At 41.6% G+C, this 22,283-nt stretch overlaps 1 long non-coding RNA gene across 1 annotated transcript; it reads left to right on the top strand.

Annotated features, from left to right (window-relative positions):
* The first annotated feature begins 3,581 nt into the window (after nucleotides 1-3,581).
* On the top strand, nucleotides 3,582-19,165 carry LOC307123468. The gene is made up of 4 exons (XR_013816166.1): nucleotides 3,582-3,799; nucleotides 12,028-12,154; nucleotides 12,466-12,584; nucleotides 18,237-19,165. It is a non-coding gene; the product is annotated as an uncharacterized lncRNA (long non-coding RNA).
* Nucleotides 19,166-22,283: the final 3,118 nt, after the last annotated feature.

Genomic DNA, 22,283 nt, shown 5'->3' on the forward strand with positions numbered 1-22,283 from the left:
ACCATATGGGTCAGACATGGGTAAACACAATCAGTCCCATATAGGCTACCCACATGGGCCCAAGATAGTACCCACATAGGTAACCTCTATATGGGTTCTGAATGGGGAAATACATATTGGGCCCGCTTGGGCAAACCATATGGGTCAGACATGGGCAAACACAATCAGTCCCATATAGGCTACCCACATGGGCCCAAGATAGTACCCACATAGGTAATCTCTTTATGGTTTCTGAATGGGGAAATACATATTGGGCCCGCTTGGGCAAACCATATGGGTCAGACATGGGTAAACACAATCAGTCCCATATAGGCTACCCACATGGGCCCAAGATAGTACCCACATAGGTAACCTCTATATGGGTTCTGAATGGGGAAATACATATTGGGCCCGCTTGGGCAAACCATATGGGTCAGATATGGGCAAACACAATCAGTCCCATATGGGCTACCCACATGGGCCCAAGATAGTACCCACATAGGTAACCTCTATATGGTTGCTGAATGGGGAAATACATATGGGGCCCGCTTAGGCAAACCATATGGGTGAGACATGGGCAAACACAATCAGTCCCATATAGGCTACCTACATGGGCCCAAGATAGTACCCACATAGGTAACCTCTATATGGGTTCTGAATGGGGAAACTCATATGGGGCCTGCTTTGATAAACAATATGGGTGAGACATGGGCAAACACAATCAGTCCCATATAGGCTACCTACATGGGCCCAAGATAGTACCCACATAGGTAACCTCTATATGGGTTCTGAATGGGCAAACTCATATGGGGCCCGCTTTGATAAACAATATGGGTGAGACATGGGCAAACACAATCAGTCCCATATAGGCTACCTACATGGGCCCAAGATAGTACCCACATAGGTAATCTCTATATGGGTTCTGAATGGGCAAACTCATATGGGGCCCGCTTTGATAAACCATATGAGTAGGACACACAATCAGCCCCATATAGGCTGCCTACATGGGTCCAAGGTAGCACCAAGTGGCAACCTTCCAGCTGGCTCCGTCCACTTTGGGCTTTAAAAATGCTCTTCAGAAACCTACTGGAGACGTCATGTTTTATACAGTCTATGGGTAGTACCCACATAGGTGATATTTGGATCAGTGTCAGAATGGAGAAATACATATGGAGCACTTTTGGACAAACCAAATATGGGCAAACAAGCCAAAAATGGGTGGGTTGGGTAAGAGAATAATGGGGTTAGGAGTGCATTATATGTGAGTATAATATATGCCAGGACTGTTCAGCTCCAGTCCTGGAGGGCTGGTGTCCAGCAGACATTAAAACCAACCCCAATCAAACATACCTGTTTTAACTTACAAGTAATTTGGAACATTGTTATTAGCTTGTTTGGCATGTTTGGTTAAAGCTAGAATTAAACTCAGCAAGAAAAACGATCTTAAAGGCTGTTGATGAGTTCAGAAGTCAGGAGTTGAAGAACCCTGGTAGAGGTAAACTAGGTCAAACCCTGGTGGTGTCAGAAATGGCCTGGTACACATATTTTAGTGTCTGAAATTGGGCAAGAGACACAGTCATTAACATTAAATATCAAATGTGTTTAGTGCCTGATTTTGTGAGTTACAGCAAATGCTTATCTCCATACAGTTATTTTAAAATGTATACAAATTGTTCAAAATATTTTGATATGAAGAATATGAAAATGAAGAATGGGTTACACAAGGCTACTTAATCTATCAAAATAATGGGATTATAATGGCTGTTGCACATGGTTGTTGCTAGTTTTGATTTCTTCTACCTGGGTATATAATTCAGTATATAAATAATGAGGTATATTATCTTGAACATTGAAAGGTAAGGCTCATCAGATGGTGAAATAGCCCAAGTAAAGAAAGATAGAATGGAAATTCATATTTTTGAAGGGAATCCAATGTAAATTACAGTTTTTTTTTTATTCGCTTTGGTACTATTTTCACAAGTAAGGTGTACATTTTCAAAACTCTTGGTACAAAAATCCAAACTGCTCACACTTGTAACAGCTCGTCATTCTTTCAAAACCTGATCTCATGCTTTCATTCAGTTGCACATATTTTCAGCCCACATAATCATTGTTTCAAACACAAGATTATTATAATATGTTGGTTTAATCACCGAAACACAATATTATCTTCTTTCAGTTTAGTACTTTAAACAATCAGTTCATCCAACAGCGAACAATGCAAGATACTTGTTTCAAATCTCCCTCGTTGCTGAATTATTTACAGTAACACAGGCTACATATGCCTCATTAGAAAATACACTTACATTACCTAACTTGTGTCATTGAACCCATGATGTTTGTAATAGTATTCAGTGTGTTATCTGGTGTGATAAAGTTATGACACTGCCATGAGGTTCTGTGCTATATCAGAGTTTGCTGCCAATAAGTGTTCTCACTGTATATGACTGAATCTACTGTAGTTGAGCTTTATAAGGGTTACAGTTACAGTAATGTGACAGTCTCTACCATGGTAATCGGTTTACAGTATCACATGGCATACATACTGTAATATAAAATGCTATATTTCATGCCATCTGTCTGATGTTACACCGTCATTGACTATTTCCACTCCCTTATACTCTATTCTGCTCTATTCACAAATTGCAAATATTTCGGTCCAATGAACTGTGAATTAAACATTTATAAAGATGAAACACTTATTTTGTATAGTGAAAAGGATACTTTGTGGTTTTGTGTATTGTATTCACACAATTGAAAATATGCTGAAATGTTTGAAAAAAGTGCACTTTTGATGATCTGTTGTGATATTAGCACTATGAGTTTTGAAAATGTACACCTTGCTTGTGAAAATAGTAACAAAGCGAACAAAAAACTGCAAGAAATTATACTTGCAGCAAACAAACTTTTTTAATAAAGCAAACGTTACATAATAAAGTGCAGTTTAATTTTCTTTTTCAATCCTTTAGTCAGCACTTTCCTTCAAAGTTTAAATATGGTTAAAATAATGTAAGTTGTTGTTTCAACGTTGACACAATGTTGATATAACATGTAATGCTAAGCTGTTGAAAAAGGTTAAAAAAAACCTTATAAATCAATATACATTTTTTTTCCAGATCTGTATGTTGACTCAATGTCATGTCTTCAAGAAATATATGCCTTTCAAATTATTATTTTGTTAGCATTTTATCTATTTCGTTCAAAACCATTCAAAAATCTAAATGTATATGTTAAAATATAATTATTATAAGTATCAATAATAATAATAATGGATGTCATTTAATCCTGGAGAGCAGTGCAACATAAACTTTTTGTGTGATTTTGTGTACAATTTTGTGTGTGAGGCTATAGTTTACCATGCAGTAATGTATTTTATTTATACTTTGTCATGAAAATACTATTCGACCAGCTAATCAAATAATACAGCCTACAAATAACACTAAACACATACATTTCTTTGAAAAATAAAATAATCTTTCCATTACCATGCTGAAACAATTGCTATTGGTTGTTTCACCTTGCTTCTTTGCATCATGATTGGTTAATCGTGCTGTCATCTACGTAACTGGCCAATGACAACTGTGCGCGCCCTTTTACCGGTCGAGTTTCAAAATACGTGGGTTTGAATTGGTAACGAGTCGCGTGCTACTGCTCAGCAAGATTTCTGTCAGTCCCCGATTATTGTGTCTGTTAAGTTATTATTTTTTAACTAATTTGAGTTGTGGCATGTTAACGGAGAACAAAAGCTGGAATGAGAACACAGAGGAAGGGTCAGACTCAGACTGGATCTGTGAGGTACTGCAAACATATGCAATATCAGGTAAGAGAATATTTTTCAGTCATAGTAAAGTTGTGTTGTGTGTTCATGTAACGTTACTTAATGTATGTATCCCAATATCATTTTAGATACACAGATAGATGAATAGCCTAAATAAATATATTTGTTTAAAAGGTATCCAATTAAAATAAGCGGATGAGCGTGTTAATATAGTTAATGGAATATTAAATAATGCAGATAAACAAATCTTGTGTTAATGGTGTTCATTAACTTAAATAAATGCTCTGTGTACACATGAGAGCTTTAGAAATGGGTAACAGACGTAACGTTACAACCTGCAGTGTCTGTGTAACTTACTGCTTCATTAAAGATGTTGAAATGAGATGCTAATCGCGATTAGCGTATTTGCACGTATTTCAATGTTTCCTCTCATGTATCATAATGTTGTAACGTTAGTTTAAAACGAGGGACATTGGAATTAGTAAAGTGACTGATAAAAGCATCATTTACACTAGGAAACTCTATGTAGATCACAGCCAACTGCTAATGATAAGATGTCTGTTTACATTTATTTTTGATCAAGCACTGGAAGAAGATCCAGAAACGAATCCATTTATCAACTGCAGTAAGATATTAGTCTGTTTTAACCATTGTTTCTAAACCTTACTGTAAAAACTGCTGTTCACCCTCTATATTTCTGGTTCGGAGTAATTGAACGGCTACAGGATGTCCGGTCAGAACATTATGTCTCACACCAGTCTGTACTTCAAGATTATTTATTAGAGTTTGTCATGGGAGTGCGTGTGGTTCTGTAAACAAGCAATATACAAATATGAATAAACATAAATGCACAATCACAGATCTATAAACAATACTTAACTATAAAAAAACACTTCACTATTAGTTTTAAGCATCATATTAAATTGCACATTAAATAAATAGCTATAAACCCAAATATATGCATTACAGACTCAATAAAATGTTTATGCTATCGCACCGCCAGCCTATTGCACGTAGTGTTTACAGCGCATGCGTCTAACTTGTATGAATAACATGCTCGTACATGTTCCCTGAGACACTTCAAAGTCTATACAATATAAGTGCAGCATCAAATACTTTACTGATAAGAACACAGTGAGATTATATGGCCTTAATACAAGGTATTTATGCAACAACATAATGTGCAAACCGAATTATTACTGTAAACATTCACGCGGAATGCCGCGGCAGCGCTCTTTCCTGTCTCTTAGCAATAATCACTAATGACGCGAAATACTTACAATCAGTTGCACGCACACACAATCCACAAGAACTGTCAATGGCACTTCTGACTAATTTAAATGTTAATAACTATATACAATCGCATCTCTGCAGCCTCACTCACTGATAGCTTGTTTACAACTCCGCGGAAAGTTTTTGGAACAGTCCAAATCACGAACAGAGGTGGGGGAGTTTGGAAGAATCCATTTGTGAAGGGTGGACTTTTTTACAGCCGCCCCCAAATTCGCAATGTGAATTTGAACAATTAAAAGGCCTTACTAAGTATTGGAATGTCACTCAGGCAAGGGAGGTAGGCTGATAATTTTGGTCGCTGGCCTCAAGTAAGTTCTGTCCTTCACTTTGATTTCAGCTGATCTGACCCGATTATCCTTTCCTGGGTAGACCTGTGTAATCCTTCCCACAGGCCAAAGTGCGCGAGGTAGCTGTTGGTCCACAATCATAACAGTTTCACCTACTTGTAGATTTTCCTTCTCTGACATCCATTTCTGTCTGGTTTGAAGGCTAGGTAGGTAGTTACGAATGAATTGCCTCCAAAAGTGATCAGCTAGCAGCTGACTATGCCTCCATCTCCTTCTGCTAAGGAGTTCAGAATCCTGATATGTCACTTGTGGAAGTGAGGCATCCCGCCGCCCCATCAACAGGATGTTGGGTGTAACTGGATCTGGGTCGGCGATGTCTGAAGATGTGTAGCCAATTGGTTTGGCATTCAGTATACCCTCGATTTCAATGAGAACAGTCCGCAACACTTCTTCAGTGACTGTCTGTGCTCCGAGGGTTACTTGCAGAGCTGTTTTCAGGGATCGAATTTCCCGCTCCCAGCATCCACCGAAATGTGGTGCACTGGGTGGATTTAAAGTGAACTTAATCTGCTGGCTTGCAAGTTGAGCCTGGAGCTCAGGCTGAAGAGCTGCAAAAGCATCCCTAAGTTCCTTTTCCCCACCTTTGAAATTCGTTCCTTGATCTGAAAGGATTTCAGAGGGTTTGCCTCGCCGTGCAATGAAGCGACGAAGGGCCATCAGGAATGAATCACTGTCCATACTTGTGAGGAGATCAATATGCACTGCGCGTGAGGTCATACACTTGAAAATGATCCCCCAACGTTTCTCATTTCTGCGTCCCACCTTTATAAGATAGGGACCAAAGCAATCTATCCCCGTAGAATAGAAAACTGGCTGGTGAATTCTCAACCTGGCTGGTGGGAGGTCTGCCATTCTGGGGGGATGCGGGTTGGCCCGCCATTTCTGGCATTCAATGCATTGGCGTTGATGATGTTTGACTGCTGCTCGTCCCCTTAATACCCAGTATTTTCTCCTGAGTTCTGAAAACACCCTTTCTGGTCCAGGGTGATGCAGACGATCATCATAGTCTTTGATGATCAACTTGGTGAGTGGGTGATGTGGATCAATGACGATGGGGTGGATGTTATCCTCTTCTAGCGGACTGATCTGTCTGAGACGACCACCAACACGAATGAGATTGGTGCTGTTATCCAGTTCAGAGGCTAGACATAGCAGTCGACTACTGCTTGGCAGTGGTTTACCAGCTTTCAAGTGCGACACCTCGTCTGGGAATGATTCCTCCTGGATCTGACGGAGGGCTGTGAGCTCGGCTTCTTTATAGTCCTCTGCAGTAGGAATTGAAGGAGAGCTCTCATTCGATGGTTGTACGAGAGCCTTTAGGTAGTCCGTGAAGGTGCGAAATTGGTGAGGATCTGGTAATGACAGAGCAGAAATTACCAGTCCACAGAAGGTTGACCTTTTCAGCTCACTGTCTTGTGTTACGTGAGCAAATGGTGGCATTTTTGGCCAGCTGGCTGGTGTCTGTCTGAGGAATGCTGGACCTTGATTCCATCTGCTGTCTTTGGTGAGATCAGAGGGAGATTTTCCTCTTGTAATGTCATCCGCTGGGTTGTCGTTCGACTGTACATAACGCCAGGTATCAGATTCAGTTAAGTCCTGGATCTCTGCCACTCTGGTTCCCACAAAAACCTTAAAGCGGCAAGAATCTGATAAAAGCCAGGTCAGTATTGTAGTGGAGTCCGACCACAAAGTGACGCTGCTGAGTGGTAATGTTAGCTCTGTTTTGAGGACTTTAGCCAGTTGCGCCCCTGTAAGTGCTGCACACAGCTCGAGACGTGGAATGCTTTGTTGTTTCTTGGGGGAAACACGGGACCTGGCTGTTACAAAGGCAACCTCCACTCTACCTTGAGGGTTCTCTGTTCTTAAGTACGCCACAGAGCCATAGGCCTTCTCTGAGGCATCACAAAAGATGTGAAGCTGCCTATTACTAGTGGAACAGTCCAGTTCTTTGCTGCAATAACATCTGGGCAAAGTGATGTGCTGTAGGTCTTCCAACTCGCTCTCCCAATGTTTCCAAGACTCAAGTAGGTTCTCTGGTAGTCGTGGGTCATCCCACTCTCTCTTTTTGTCCCACAACCTTTGTACTATTACCTTAGCTCGAGTAGTGAAAGGGACAATGTAGCCAAGGGGATCATATTGGCTAGCAAGTATTTGGTAGATACTTCGCATTGTGGGCACTTGACAGTCAGGTTTGCGTCGTTTGTAAGAGAGGTTATCTGATTGACAATTCCAATTTAGGCCAAGAGTTGATTCCTGGGCATCTTGGTGACCTTCACCGAGCCAGAGGATGCTGTTCTGAGACTGAATATCGACTGGCAGATGGCTGATAACTGAAGGGTCATTGCTAGCCCACTGTCGTAGCTCAAAGCCACCAGACGCTAGGAGGCTGTAAAGTTTGTCGACTAGATTCTTGGCTGTTTTGGGGGAAGCAAAGCTCTGAAGGCAATTGTCAACATAGAATGACTTCTCCACAGAAACCTGTGTGTCCTCTCCAGGCTGGCTGTGATCTATGACATGCTTCTGTAAAGCAAACGAAGCACCACATGGACTGCAAGTTGTCCCGAACGGCAGCACCTGCCATTCATAGACATCAGGGAGTCTGTCTCTTTGCATATCTCTCCAGACGTATCTCAGCAGTGGTTTATCCTTTGGCAAAAGGCGTACCTGATGGAACATGCCACGGATGTCACTACTGATGGCAATAGAGTGTTCCCGGAAACGCAGAAGGACTGCCAGAAGTGATGGACCAAGTGTTGGACCAGGTAATAAGAGCTCGTTTAGATTGTGCCCTTGGTATGAGAATGAACAGTTAAAGACTACCCTGTTCTTCCCATTATGCTGCACTATGTGGTGCGGGATGTACCAGGCTTCTTTTGTTCTGTCCACCTGCTCCTGATTAAGTTTGACAACATACCCAGCCTGCACTAGCTTGGCCAGCTCCTCTTGGTATGCTGCAGCCAGATCAGGGTCTTTTTCAAGCCGTTTCTCTGTTCCCCTCAGCTGTGGTAAGACAGCTTCCTTACGGGCATATAGACGAGGCATGTTCTTGACGCGAAGCAGAGGAGTAGCATATCGCTGAACACCATCAATATCCACTCTTACTGTGTTCTCTTGCAGAAGCTGAATTGACTCTTTGTCTTGGCGTGACCTGGTGATCACCTTTTCACTCTGATAGGGCAGAACATCCATTTGCCACAGTCTCTCCACATTTGCATAAAGGTCATTGATGGGCTGCAGCGAGGTGAAGAAGCATTGCTCAGGGGAAAGATGGCTGCCCAATTCTCGAGTTGGACCCTGCAGGGTCCATCCCAGACGTGTTCTCACTGCTGCCGGACCACCAGGGGGACCCAGTCTAACTGGCTGTATAGATGTGATAAGGTGGGGGCAGTCAGAGCCAATGAGAAGTACAGGATGTACCTTGTCCAGCTGTTGTAGTGGTAACCCAGCAAGATGTTTGAACTTCCTTTGCAGGGCACTGACTGGGTGGGTATGTTCTGCTAGACCAAGTGCTTTAGCTGTGAATGCGTTTCGGATCTTGTAGGCTTTACTGGGTTTAACAGTTGGGGACACAGTAAAAGTCACAGCCGCCCCGTGAATTACCTGGGTATCTTGTCTCACTGTGCGAAGCACAAGGTCCTCGGGCTCCCCCACAAGTCCCAATTTCTCCACTGCATCCTGCAGAATGATGGTCCGCTCTGATCCATCGTCCAACACTGCATAAGCCTCAATCGCCCTGTTACCATTCCTGATCAGAACCTTGGTCACTTTGAGTAGCACTTTACTGCCAGATGTTGGACGGTCAACATACAAAACAGCACTAGAAGGAACTGTACTCTGCTGAGGTGGCTTGACTTGATCATTGATGTCATGCAGTACCAGAAGGTGCTTCCTGTTGCAGGTTGGGCAGAGAGTCTTAAGTGTGCAGTTAGCTGCTTGATGTCCACGACCACAGCGCCAGCACCGGTTCTTTGTCTTTATCCAGTCTATCTTCATGTCTTTGTTAAGAAGCTTGAAGTTGTCACAGCTATTCAAATAATGCTTGTTGTTGTCACAGTATGGACAAAAAGCCTTTACCTTCTCTGTTCGGAATGAAGCTGGTTTAGACATGGCTGAAGACGTCAGCATGGACGGTGCCTTTTCAGTCCCAAGGAGAATAGTAGTTGGTCTGCGAGGCTGGTTAGGCTCTCTTCTCACCTCTCTGATGCGTGTCGAGGAGTCCTGCTTTGGGTGACAAGCATACTGGCTACTGTCTTCCTGTACCTGAAGCTCATATTCCAGCCAATCAGCAAAATCCAGCAGTGTTGGAATAGCAACTTGCAGAGGGTGGGTGTACCGTTTAAAACTAGATCTGAGGTCATGTGGCAATTTACTTAGGAGTCGAGACACATGTGATCCACATTCCAGCTCTACACTGCCTTTGTGGCCCAGCTGCTGCAACATACTGACAAGCGAGCGCACCTGCAACCCAAACATCCTGAAGGCTTTGACATCTCCACTGCGTATATTAGGTCCATCCATCAACTCAGCAATTCGTTGCAGGGCTAATTGGTGAGGTTGACCATACATTTTATTCAGAGCTCTCATAGTGTTCGTGAAGGGAAACCTCGAATTGCTATAAGAGTCCGCCACCAGGAGGGCCTCCTCCAATTTCAGATGGTCTGTGAGGATTTGGAACTTGAAGTGTTCCGTAGCATCGTCAGGCAGGATGTTCTCTAACGCAATTCTCAGCCTTGAAAACTCCCTAGGGTCAGGAGACGTCAGGAAAGGGATGGTAGGGGCTGGACCTCTATAGGGTTTCTCATGGATAGATGAGGTTAATTGATGCTCTGAAGGGTATTCAGTGTGAACTGGCTTCCTCTGGTCCTGTAATGTGACCATAAACTCAGGCTGCTGATGTGACAGGGAATATGGTTTAGAGTCTGGATACCTGAACTGCGGCGAGTCGAAATACTGTGTTGGAAAGGAGGCTCTCTCATGTGAGGAGGAGGAAATGTTCATGTTTCTCAGATCATCGATCAGCTCTGTGCTTTCCTCTGGCACAGCTAAGCACAGCTGTCTTTTAGCGGCAGGCGGCGGCCTCGAACGTGGGGCTGGTATTGGATGGTATGGCTGGGGAGTTTGAATGTGAGCTGCTGGAGAGTGAGAGCGTGGTGATGGCATCGGGGAAGTGACTGATTCAGGTGGAGCTCTCCGCTCAGATTTCAGGCTTTGAAGCTCATGAAAAAGTGCAACATTTTGTTGACGCATCTCTTTGACTGCAGAGATTATCTCCGGGAGCTGGCTAGCTTGTCGTTGCAAGGCTGCGTTCTCCCTCTTCATCTCCTCTAACATGGTTGTAAGCTCTGGTAGCTGTCTCACTTGCCGTTGCAATGCAGCATTCTCCTCTCTCAGTCTTTCAGAAGTGCGATCCCACTGGTCATTCAGTATCCATTCTGACCGCTCCGATGCTTGGCTAACTGGTGAAGTGGATCTGGAATGACCTGTAGTACTTGGTGGTTTATCATCATGTGCACCCTGGTAGCTAGGTGACCGTGGTTGCTGTTGACGAGGCCCAGGTATACTGAGCTCGTAGTCTTCGAAGTAAACTGGAGGGTTAACTCTTCTTCTTGGTCGCACAGCAGGGGGATCTCTTTCTGTGTGAGACATGGCTGCAACAGTCCACTAATCCGGCTCGAAGGACCATGTAAAAACTGCTGTTCACCCTCTATATTTCTGGTTCGGAGTAATTGAACGGCTACAGGATGTCCGGTCAGAACATTATGTCTCACACCAGTCTGTACTTCAAGATTATTTATTAGAGTTTGTCATGGGAGTGCGTGTGGTTCTGTAAACAAGCAATATACAAATATGAATAAACATAAATGCACAATCACAGATCTATAAACAATACTTAACTATAAAAAAACACTTCACTATTAGTTTTAAGCATCATATTAAATTGCACATTAAATAAATAGCTATAAACCCAAATATATGCATTACAGACTCAATAAAATGTTTATGCTATCGCACCGCCAGCCTATTGCACGTAGTGTTTACAGCGCATGCGTCTAACTTGTATGAATAACATGCTCGTACATGTTCCCTGAGACACTTCAAAGTCTATACAATATAAGTGCAGCATCAAATACTTTACTGATAAGAACACAGTGAGATTATATGGCCTTAATACAAGGTATTTATGCAACAACATAATGTGCAAACCGAATTATTACTGTAAACATTCACGCGGAATGCCGCGGCAGCGCTCTTTCCTGTCTCTTAGCAATAATCACTAATGACGCGAAATACTTACAATCAGTTGCACGCACACACAATCCACAAGAACTGTCAATGGCACTTCTGACTAATTTAAATGTTAATAACTATATACAATCGCATCTCTGCAGCCTCACTCACTGATAGCTTGTTTACAACTCCGCGGAAAGTTTTTGGAACAGTCCAAATCACGAACAGAGGTGGGGGAGTTTGGAAGAATCCATTTGTGAAGGGTGGACTTTTTTACACTTACATTGGGATTAATGTAGTTAAAAGTTATTTTCATCATCAAAATTACATTTGTAAGACATTTCCTTTTCCTCCACTAGTGATAATAAATCTGAGTAACTTTTGTCTTTTCTTCCTCTGAAGTGACATAAAGAAAGAAGAACTTATCACCATCATCATCATCAGTCCTTTATTTAATTCACTGGAGAACATCAAGGGAAAGACCCTCATGACTCTCAGAGATGTCATGACAGGAAAAATGCGGCTGCAGGTAAATTTATTAGATTGATATCTGTGTGCCATTTGGCTTTTTTAAAGCTACAATTTTGTTTACCTTGCTATGATACATCTAGGAAAAGAGACCGTTGTTGTGAATCCAATGTAATTTGGGTATTTCATTTTTTATATATATATATATATATATATATATATATGAATATAAATATGTTTAACATTTTAATTGTATACAAACTAAGTCTCAAAGTTCACCATTTGTTCATGTTGTCTGAATGTTTTATAATGGCAAATGTTGTTAGAATTTCAATACATTTTGTTGTATTTTTCAATACATTGCTTTTTAAGGACTTGTCAGCCGACCCCACCCCAGATTGACAGAGGATTCCGCTGATTAATGGCGATTTGGTGGAGGATTGTTCTTCATCTGCTACACTGCATGGAGCACTGCTGCACTATCACTTATGGTATGGAATGGATTCATGAACCTTTTGTGATATGTGAGGTGTTTTGATTTTACTTAATTTAATTAAAGGAACACTCCATCGTTTTTAGAAATGGGGCTTATTCAACATCTTTCCTACATTTAGATATGTGGGCAAATGCATTTTTGTCTCCGTGCATGCATTGTTTTAGTTTGGCAGGGTCGCTGCTAGCTTAGCTTAGCATAATGAATGGAATCCTATGTTGCCAGGTAGCATGTCCCGAGTAAAAGTGATCAAAAAAACACCTAATTACTTCTTGTGGCCTGCGTATACACAATGAGTACAAATAGCGATGCAGTTTTTTCCAGTTCACTTTATCACACCGGAAAAATCCTCCTCACGTCCTCCGGCTGTTGAGCGATCGCAACTTCCTCCTCTTGTCATTCTATTTCCAAAGCACGCAGGCGTAGCTCCTCTTCTGAAAACTCAAGCTATGGTTCTGGATCTTGACTTTCTAAGTAACCCTCTTCGTCTCTAACAAAATAAGCCATGTTCATCGCCATTCATGTACTGTATGAAAAATAGCCACCTACTATTCACGGAAGTTTGGGGATTTCATGTGTTGTGTGATATCTCTGCGCCCAAGTAGCAGTGCTTCGCCTGTGCTTCCCCATAATATAGTCCCAAGTCAATATCTGGGGTGCGTTTCCCAAAACCATAGTTGCTAACTAAGTTAGCAACTTTGTTGGTTGCAATGCAATTTCCCATTGCCAACGACCTAAGTTGCTAACAGGTTAGCAAATATGGTTTTGGGACACGCACCCCGCCTAGGAAATCGCCTAGTCTTAATCTGCATCGCTGTTTGTACTCGTTGTGAATATGCAGGCCACAAGAAGTAATTAGGTTGGGTTTTTTTTTTATCATGTTTACTCAGGACATGCTAGCTGGCAACATAGGATTCCATTCATTATGCTAAGCTAAGCTAGCGGCGACCCTGCCAAACTAAAACAATGCATGCACTGAGACAAAAATGCATTTGCCCACATATCTAAATGTAGGAAAGATGTTGAATACCGTAAGCCCTATTTCTAAAAACGGTGGAGTGTTCCTTTAAATGTACTTACTTAATTAGATTTTACACAATTAACATAATACAATGTGTAGTTAGGATTTTGAAATAAGTGTAATAGTTCTACATATCAGAAATGTACAGAGCCACATATTATCAGAAAATAGAGCTACTGATTAATTGTTAAATTGTGATCTCGCTTCAAACACCCACACAATATTTTTTCCGAAATGACAACGATTCGTTGTACAGCTAACATTCATATCTGCGTTTTCACTGCCAGTAGAAATAAACGAAATAAAGTGATCAGGTTGATGTGTGCGTTTATGTCACAAGCGTGTAACGTTACCGAACTGTTTCCGAATGCAATCTTTAACAGTTCACAGTCGGCTTGTTTTAAGCGCAGAACACACTTCAATTTCGAGTTTCCACACGAACATATTAAGTATTCAGTCCATTTTACCACGAAATTCAAACGATAAATGCCATTTTGACGCTCGATGTGGTGTGACTGATCACTGACCAATAAACATGAATGCCCATCTTGTCATGTAATGTTAGCATCACATTTACCTCAGGCAGTCATTCAGTGTCCACAGAATTTAATTCACTGGAGAAATCAACTCTTTCAATAAATATATGCACTATATTAGCCTATTTATTAGGGCTGTGCAATTAATCGAATTTCGATTTCGATTTTGCCTCCCAACGATCACCAAAATAGTACAATCGAGAAAAAACGATTATTTTGCCATGTTCAGTTTTGCAAGAACACTCTTATTTTGTCTTGCGTTCTGAATGAAACGCGCTCACGCGCTCATCCGCCCCTCCCGAAGCCACAAATCTCTCTCAGGTCGTGAGTCTCGTGTGCATATCATCCGCTGGAATTTAAAAACTCGGCGCGAGTAAAGATGGCAGAAGGAGGGCAGTTACAGCAGCGTTTGGTGAGCAAAAAAGGCAAAACCAACTCCGTTGTCTGGGAACAGTTTGGCTTCGAGGAATCAGACGACGAGCAGAAACATGCGTGCAAGATTTGCTACATCGTAGTGGCTGCAACGCAAGGGAACACCACGAATTTGTTTAACCACTTGAAAATTAAACAGAGTGACCTATGACAATCTAATAAAGAAACAAAAACTGACGAGAGCAGGGGTGCCGTGTAAACGTCCTTTTTTCCCCTCATATTTTTCAAATAATTCTCTCTTTGTAAATTTTGTTCAATGCATGCGAGTGCTGCCATATGTTCGAATATGACCAGTCGTTTTCACCGTCGTCACCCGGGTTTAGTGCCAGAAGACGCGAATGAGAAGCCGCGCGCGCTGTGAGAAAATGTATCTCTGTGCTCATCCGAGAGCGCGCACACGTCTCTCAGCGCGCAAATATTGAGTTATCTTTCAAGTCTTGCTCTTGAACGGACAAACTCACACAAAACGTATGTCAACATGTCCATCTTGATGAGTATCCTAGCAGACATAGTCTGTATATGCCGCAGCCTTAAATAAACTTTATACAGTCGATAAAGACGACGCATATCCGATCATTAGGTCTTAAAGAGGCAGTAGCCTTTAATGTCAAACAACAAAAGACAAGGACATCACTCACCGCTCTTGATTGAATAGCTTTTGTAAGTTTAATAGGATTAATCTTTAATTTATGCACTCAAATTTGCAATGTTATTTTACATTTGATACATTTCTGTACCTGAAAACTATAATGTTAGACGTACCTGAAAAGCATATAGCCGAACCATATGGTTGATCTTATTTAGTTGTGGTTATCATTTTTACGTGAATACTTTTATACTTTGATTTGAATATATGTTATATTATTTATTTTAATAGTTCAAAAAGTACAACAAATGTTACAATTTCAATTGAATTGTTGAAAGGTGTATTTTTAATAAATACAACACATTCCCAAAGTCATGTGAAATAATCGTGTTACATAATCGTGATTTCAATATTGACCAAAATAATCGTGATTATGATTTTTTCCATAATCGAGCAGCCCTACTATTTATTCATTATATTCTACTTTACCTGTTAGTGATGTCTTGATTATTTCAAGCATGTTAAATAAACCTGTCATGAAAATGACAGACACTGTATAAATTATTATATTTCAACAATGAATTGGATGAAAAACAATTTTACAATTCGATTTAGAAGTTAATGCAAAAACTGCCTTATGCGAAGTTTACATGTTTGCATACAATGTGTTATTTGAGTGTTGATTATTATACCTAAAAATAAATAGCAACTGAATTTAGGCTAATAGTTTTGGCTCTGTTGTTAACCTTTAAAGGTCCTGTTCTTCGTGATCCCATTTTTCAAACTTTAGTTAGTGTGTAATGTTGCTGTTAGAGCATAAATAATACCTGTAAAATTATAAAGCTCAAAGTTCAATGCCAAGCGAGATATTTTATTTAACAGAAGTTCCCTTTCAAAGCCTACAGCGAACGGCCGGTTTGTTCTACATACCTGTACATCCTGCTTTAATTACGTCAGTAGAACAGTTTGTCGATTAACCGCCGCCCACAAGAGTACGCGAAAAAGGGGGCGTGGTCTTGTTGCTCCCGCGTGGAGAAGAGGAAGTGCTGCGTTCGGTTGCGTTTGTATAATGTTTGTCGCCATGTCGTCGAGACGCTGTTATTTTCATCCCGGAGTCAAGTCACCTTTGTTTGGCTTTCCCAGGGACGCTGTACTTAGAGATCATTGAGCGCATGCATCCCCGTTATGGTGAGAGGCGCGACCTTTCCGGTAACGTGCGCTCTGCGTGCCCTAAGCTGCTGTCGAATCACAACACGGGAACCGCTGGCACAATCAGAACTCGTTACGTGTTTCTGAAGGAGGGACTTCATAGAACAGGGAAATCTGTCAAGCCGTTTTGAGGACAGTGAAAACAGCGGTATACAGATAAGTAAATTGTGTGAAAAATACTGTGTTTTTTTACACGCGAAACATGAACACATGTTATATTGCACACTGTAAACACAATCAAAGCTTAAAAAAAACCACGAAAAACGGGACCTTTAATATTAGTGTGCAAGTAAGGGCTCCCTATATAGTTTACAGAAATGTCTTCAATAAACTTTTAGATATAATTGAATTAATTCAAGGACAGACACTTTTTCTTCTTCAGTAAACCACTGTTAAATATAAAAATAAATAAAAAGCAATTTTGTAAAACTGCTGTACCGAACTCGTACCGAGCCGTGATTTCTAAACCAAGGTACCGAACCGTCAGTTTTGTGTACCGTTACACCCCTAATGTCAGTCTTTTCTTTTTATTTGTGTCATGCCTCACAACACTTCCCTGAGTTGCAGGCGTTTCTTTGTTGTAAATAAAATTATTTTTAAAATATTAAATGTCATTCACTTTAAGTCACGCTCAGAAATGTGTAATTTGCATATTAAAATCACAAACAAAAAAAATCGAGCCAGGGGCACGCACCCCCCACCCCCCACTGTCACCTTTTTTACTCTGAGTTTGCAGGTCTGCATACTAACCATCCTCCTTTGTTTTAAAATGCAGACTTAATATTCAGGTCTTTTTAACCACACTATTGTTATTTCTGTGTTACAATTATTCAAATGATCACAGAAGTAAAAAGTTTATGGTTTAGATATAAACACTGTCTACAGTAGCAAGTAAATCACCTTTTGAAAGGAACTTGACACTTAAAATAAAAATTGTCACATTGTTACACCCGTAGGTGGCGACAAGAGATTTGTTAAAAAAGTAATGAAACATGTATTTTAGTGAGTCATTAAATCATTCATTCAAACTAGGGGTGTCGATTTAACGCGTACATTTTGATTATTTACTTACGGTAAAAAATAACGCGTTAAAATTATTAACGCATTTAGCGCACTTGCCCCGCCCCTACTTAGGTCATGAAAAATATGATGCAGGGCAACAACTGACTGCGTAATGAACCCTATAGAATGCAATTCTATAAAAGGCTTAAGAAAACGGTGTGCCTAAAATGCAAGATATAGGGCAAAAAATGTTCAGTCTCTGGGCGTTTTTACACTGTCCGTGTCAGAGCGCGATGTTCCTGCCGGTGCTGTGTGCGAATACACATACACTGCAGACTCACTCTCGTATCCAAGGTAAATCATCAACACCATCATCCCTTACATGTGTTTTATTGAATTAAATACAACATCATCTGATAAAACGCATGCGCAGGTTACTTTTCTTGCCCACCCGGGTCTGTGTTGCGTTCACATTTGAGCGAATCGAATGAATGACTCAATGACTTACTCCATTAGACATTTAGTTTATTATTTAGAGTATAATTTCATATTTCAATATGAATAAAAACAAACAGTAAAGTTCACCCAAAAATATTTCTATTTGATTACTTTAAATTATATTTTGGGACTAACTTCTCAGGCAAATTTTATGTGTGATTAATTAGATTAAAAAATGTAATTGCTTGACAGCCCTAATTCAAACAGTTTTTACATTCAGATTAAACATTTTAAATCGACTGCAGAAAATAACATTTAGTCAGATTTAGCACCATTTTTAATATTACCCTGATTAAACCAAGCAAAAAAGTGAAATTTTTAATGTTATATTGTATAGCTATATCTAAAAAACAAATTGTTTTGCAGAGGCTCTCAAAAAGACTGCACTGGTGATGTCAAAGATCAACCGGCAAGAAGCTGAGTGGGAACTCTCAAAATGGTTCACTGGGACAAGAGACGGAGGAGGACTGAGGGTGTCTAGAATGCACAAATGACTGTCTACAGTGTAAGCAGTACTGAAAAATGTATAGTGGCTGCTGCTTATAATTGTCCCCACTGTATGTATTTTAGTGTTCTCAAAAGTACAGACTGCGATACCAAGTCGGTACTGAAATGTTAAAAATGCTGCTATGAACGCTGTTGAGCTGTAATCGTAAACACCTCTGACTGGCCATTGTGCTCACACGCTCATTGGATGTGTCTGTGATTGGATACAATGATCAACGCACGGGAGCGTTTGAAAGCAGAAAGAAGTGTTTGAAAGTGTTTTCAAAGCGGGAGCATTTGAAAGCACAAGCAGGCATCAACCAGCGGACCGGTAGGTTAATAGGCACCTGCATTCAAACACTCCCGTGTGTATCTGTTTAAGCGCTCAGTGAAAAGCATAATTGATTTATATTAACAACATGTTTTTGAAGCGCTGGTCATTGTAGCCAATCACATTTGATGAGCGTGTGAGCACAATGGGCAATCAGAGTTATTTACGATTCTGATCAACAGTGCTCAAAGCGTCAAATTTTTTTTAAATTTCAGTACCGACTTGGTATTGCGGTCTGTACTTTTGACAACACTAATTCACTGTATTTCCTGTTCAAATGCCCAAAGCTTTGAGTAAAGATTGTTTAAATACAGGTTCAAAATGTGTATTAACTTTAATTATTACAATTATTTAAACATTAGGTATATACCTTTAAAAAGATACTCTTCAAACAGCTTAAATATTGTCTCCGCAAATGTCAGAATATAGCATAATGTGATTGGTAGTTTCAATAAAATTGATATTTGAAAAACTTTTAATCTCACTGTGTGCTCTAATGCTTTAAAATGTATTTGTGTGGTGTTGCTACTCATTTAGATGGAACCCAGATGATCCTTAATGGGGCCCCATGCGTATGATCCCTAGTTGTGCCCCACCTAAAGCCCTGTGAATTCCTGCTTAAAACCCACATGAACAAGTTGCTGGGGCCAACATGGAACCCGTGGACAAACCCACTTACAGCCCGTATTTCAGCCCATATAGAAACCATGTAGTACCCACATAAAACCTAAAGCTGGGACTGAGATGGGTCTTCTGTATGTTGCCCACTTGGGTCCCACCTAGTGGCAAGTGTCATCTTATATGAAATCTATGTGGGCAAGTAATATGGGGCCATTATGGAACCCGCGGACAATCCCATATTGAGCCAATTTTTCAGCCCATTTCAAACCCACATGGGCCCCACATATAAATTTTGTCTGGGTTAAAGCTGGGACCGAGATGGGTCTTCTGTATGTTGCCCACTTGGGTCCCACCTAGTGGCAAGTGTCATCCTATATGAAATCCATGTGGGCAATTGGCATGGGGCCATTATGGAACCCGCGGACAATCCCATATTGAGCCCATTTTTAAGCCCATTTCATACCCACATGGGCCCCATATATAAATTTTGTCTGGGTTAAAGCTGGGACCGAGATGGGTCTTCTGTATGTTGCCCACTTGGGTCCCACCTAGTGGCAAGTGTCATCCTATATGAAATCCATGTGGGCAACTAACATGGGGCCATTATGGAACCCGCGGACAATCCCATATTGAGCCCATTTTTCAGCCCATTTCATACCCACATGGGCCCCATATATAAATTTTGTCTGGGTTAAAGCTGGGACCGAGATGGGTCTTCTGTATGTTGCCCACTTGGGTCCCACCTAGTGGCAAGTGTCATCCTATATGAAATCCATGTGGGCAACTAACATGTGGCCATTATGGAACCCGCGGACAATCCCATATTGAGCCCATTTTTCAGCCCATTTCATACCCACATGGGCCCCATATATAAATTTTGTCTGGGTTAAAGCTGGGACCGAGATGGGTCTTGTGCATGTTGCCCACTTGGGTCCCACCTAGTGGCAAGTGCCATCCTATATGAAATCCATGTGGGCAACTAACATGGGGCCATTATGGAACCCGCGGACAATCCCATATGGGGCCCATTTTTCAGCCCATTTCATACCCATATGGGCCCCACATATAAATGTTGGCTGGGTCTGTCCGAGACTTTGCCAGTAGTTTAAATTAACCGCACGGACTTGCAACCCGCCTTGATACAACTGCTTTATTCTGTGTGCGTCTTTACAAGTAAGAATCAGTATTTTGTTGATCTTTTACTGTCATTGCTAAGGATAGATTGGTAGTGTTTTGTCTGTTTAGTGTTGCTAACTGTAAGCTCAGGCTTTCCTGCCCGGTTAGTCCTCGTATCGTGATACTTCTTTCTATCAATGTATAGGTTGCCACTCGGGCATTATTCTTTGGTTACACATTGTAGAATACCAGTTAAGCACCCTCTGCGCATAGTTTGCGGTGATATTCGCCTTCAATCTAGTTAATTGGTTATAGGGCACGCACCTCCCGCATGTACGCTGGTCGTCACGTGACACCTCTCTGAGCGGCCTGATGCAGTTATTTATATGACCAGCAGATGGAGCCATTGTATAGCGAATGGTTCATAATTACTCATTGTTATAGTTGTAGCTGCTTAGACCTACAGTACAGCCCTTTTCATTCTTTAATGCTAGTTTTGGCCATGTTAAAATATAATTGTATTTATTTCTGTTACATTATTAGAATAGGATGCAGTTAATACAAATAGAGGTTTGTTGCATGAGAACCATTCATTTGCATCCAACTAATTATGTTTGTTTTATTTTTTTATTTGTTCAGAACCACTCCTCACTGTACATATTCAGCCATGCAGTTGTGCATTCAATAAATACTTCCAATGAAGAAAATCTTGCGTGATTCTGACCGATCACCCGCTGTGAGCTCTACTTAACGATCCTCACACTCTCTGAATCAAAGAAGCCAGTCCTCTTCTACAAAAGTGGTCCTTGGAGCCAGAGCCTGCAGCGGAGCAAGATGTCTACCACCTCGGATAAAGAGTCTAGTGCTCGATGCAGGAGGCAGCGGTCCCTCCCTAACTACTTGCAAGATTATGACTTATCTGATCTCCCGACCAGATCTCAAACCAAGAAGCCTTCTGAGTCACCGTCCAGAGAGCGGCTAGACGAAGAGGACCACAGTAGATCTGATTCACGCTCTGCAACCCCAGAAGGTCAGCTGCACCACAGCCCAGTGCGATGGTCAGTCACTGATAAAGGGGAATCTTCTGCAGATGAGTGGAGAAGGGAGTGCCGCTTACTAGAGCGAGAAAGGGAAGATCTTCTGGCATCAATGAAGGAATTAAAATTACAGAACGAACAGCTCAAAGCCAGAGCGGAGCCCAGCAAGTCCCGTTCAGAGCTACGTACTGTAGCTGCCAGAGATAGACTTTGCCGAGAAGGGCTGGATTATGGAGGTGCTTCAACCCAGTATAAATCAGTCTACTTCCGGGACAGGGAGACACCACCACAACGGTCCTCTGACAGGCGTCATGGCCACAGTAGAGAGACAAAGGACTACAGGGAATCAACCAGGTATGACTCTCCTTCACCTAAGCGCTCTCCCGATCCAATACGCACCAAGCACCAGGCCTCGCGACGAAGCGATGAGTCCAGAGAAGGGCGCTACAGTTCTCATTATAATTATGAGCAGTGCAGCCACCGCCGCTCACCTGAGCGCTACGCCAGCTACAGAGACTCTTGTTATTCCTCCAGAGAATACAGAGAACCATCATGCCGAGGTGACTACTCTCCTGCACACCGTTACAGCTACTCTCCAGACCAGCGTGAGAGACGTAGACCCCCTTCACCTCGGCACGAGCCCAGACGCCGACGCTCAGTGACTCCCCCTGGTGGACAGGAAAGAACCTACAGAGGGCCCACTCCTACAATCCCAAACTTCAACCGTCCTAACCCAAGAGACTTTGCAAGACTCCGTATTGCCCTAGACAATCTCCTTCCAAGGGATGCCACTGAACGTTTCAAGTTCCAGATATTAGTGGA

The sequence above is a fragment of the Gobio gobio genome, assembly GCF_949357685.1.
Source record: "Gobio gobio genome assembly, chromosome: 3".
Taxonomy (NCBI): domain Eukaryota; kingdom Metazoa; phylum Chordata; class Actinopteri; order Cypriniformes; family Gobionidae; genus Gobio; species Gobio gobio.